This window comes from Acyrthosiphon pisum, chromosome A1, assembly GCF_005508785.2.
Source record: "Acyrthosiphon pisum isolate AL4f chromosome A1, pea_aphid_22Mar2018_4r6ur, whole genome shotgun sequence".
Taxonomy (NCBI): Eukaryota; Metazoa; Arthropoda; class Insecta; order Hemiptera; family Aphididae; genus Acyrthosiphon; species Acyrthosiphon pisum.
This window is the reverse complement of record NC_042494.1, coordinates 17,612,740-17,615,333: the sequence shown is the minus strand read 5'-3', so window position 1 is coordinate 17,615,333 and position 2,594 is coordinate 17,612,740.

Here is a 2,594-nt window from a genome sequence, read left to right as displayed (position 1 = left end):
TATGGTTGGAAATAGAGTAGGTAGTCAAATAGGACTGAAAAATAAACATTTTTAATTCATCACGGTAAATATGTACATTGATTTTATATTAAACTATATATTTTTTCCTCCAAACAGTTAGAAAACCACATATTTGCTGCTGTTGCACAACTCCTTGTCCCATGGGCACCCGTTTTCCCGTGCGTAAGCTAAGCAGTGCAGGTGACCCTTCTTTTCGGCGCTGAAGCATGTCCTCTCGTCCCAGGGGCACCCATTTTCACGTGCGTAAACCAGACAGTTCAATTTACCATACATAGCGGAGATGGCACATGTATTCTCGTCCCATTTGCATCCGTTTTCCCGTGCGTAAACCAAGAATTCCAGGCGACCGTACTTTGCAGCCAAGATACATGTATGCCTGCCCCCGCGGCACCCGTTCTCGAAAGCGTATTTAAAACACTCCAGATAGCCCATTTTCACAGCTATGTCGCACACTGTATCGGCGAACAATAAGTTCTTCCCATAGTCCCAAGGGACGCCGACTTCGTGAGCAAGTTTCATGCAATCAGTGTGCCCGTGCATCGCTGCTTTTTGGCATATGTATTCAAACCTCTGGTCATTGAAACGGAATTTCGATCTGCTGAACATGGTCTGCCTGTCGTTGCCCTCGTTTTGGTTTTTGTCGATTTTTAATAATTCGAACAGCAACTCGCAACAAATTTTCATATTCACGTCCGGTGTTTCCAGCAAGTCGAACTTTTTACGCTCGATCTTGTTACAAGCGTAGTACGCCGTTTTAATCAGGCTAAGTACTTCGAACATTTCCGCGTTAGGTGCTGTCTACCTGTATAAGTAAACAATTAACAGCTCGCGAGGAAAAATAATGTTCGACGAAAAAATATTATTGGCAATCGACGTGTGATGGCGCACAAATAAGGACGTTAAAAATAAATAAGATAAAATCCACTCAGGGGCAAACGTATGTATCCGTGCGACAGAGTAGGTACAAACTCGGGTACATATTATACTTATCTATGATACAATCTTTAAAGATTATAACCTAAAAACCATGCAAACAAAAATTAACAACAACCAAGGACTTAACTAGGGCTTCTACCACGAACTACTACATAGGACCACAGAACAATATTGAATAGACACTCGGTCAGCTGTGTGGGTTTACGTATCCCTACGGTATGAAGTATTGGACTCTATAAATTGTACCGTATCCGTAATCTGATAGAATGTTGGCAACGTGTATCCCTCTTTGTTACGAAATCTTAAAAACGGATACAAGGCAATGGCCAATGGGCATTATTATTATTCTGTGGACTGTGACAATGATGTTGAAATGATTTATTTAAATGATAACATATGCCACGCCCCCCTGGAGACCATGTCCAAGGCCACAGTCACCCGATTTTGCCAATACACGCAGTGTCGTACCCCTATAGGACTGGACACTGTATAAAATAAGGTGGCTGCAAAGTTGTACGGTGGTCGTACGTTCGCTATGTAGCTGCTCTCTGGTGGCATTTTTTTATACTGTGCTGTTGTAAATTATTTTATGTGATAAGTCGTGACTAGTCACTAGTGATAACTGAAAAACGATCAAAAATACAAAAATTCAAATCAACGACAAACTTTTTATATTCACTATTATTTCTAAATAAATGAATGCGTATTACTAGTTACTATGTTGCTACCAATTTGGAAAGTTTTTTTTTTTGCGTGATTTCTAACTTGCTTTTGATTAGACATACTTGAGTATTGTCTCATTCTCATGGTAATATAATAAGTAATTATAAATTATATATTTAATTACATATTCATAAATTTTTCATATTTCATAAGTCTATATGTATATAAATATTATGTTTATATAAGTAAAATTCGAAATGTAGTAAATCTAGTACGTCACTAGATAGCATCACAGTCGCAAACGTACATACCCGTACAACTTTGTGACCGGTGTCCCACCCTCCCCCTGCCCGGAGTGTCCAGTCCTATGTAGTAGTTCGTGATACAGAGTATTGTATGCATCTAATGCGCATGTGCGGTGTACGGTGTACTACCTTGATCAGCGCCGTCACGCTTGGACACCGGAACTACTACCACGTACCGTCTATTAGTATAAGGTCTATGGCGTGGACTGAGTCGATAGCCACACAGACCACATCCGTTAGAAACAAGATACCGTATCAATAGGCAGGGGGAGCGGGGACCCGAATATAAAAGGGAACCCGAAACGGCCTGGGGGCCTATTCTCAAATCAATACCTTTCGATACCTTTGAGAATAGGCCCCCTGTATTCAGACTTGTTCACTCCAATGCACAACAAGCACCTACACGTCTCTCTGTGTAGTAACTGGTAATTTCAGACTTATAGTCGAACTATTGAAGCACATTTTAATAAACTACTTAATAACACTAAACCTGTCTACAATGTATTCAACTTCTACCTCAACATCTTCATCATCGATAACGAAACAGTCTTGTTACCTGTAAATCATATTATTACTCATAGTCACCTGGCTATCAGATTATTACACTGACTAATCATACGTACGAGATATTACAATTTTAAAAATAGGTTGATTCTTTTTAGCTATTTC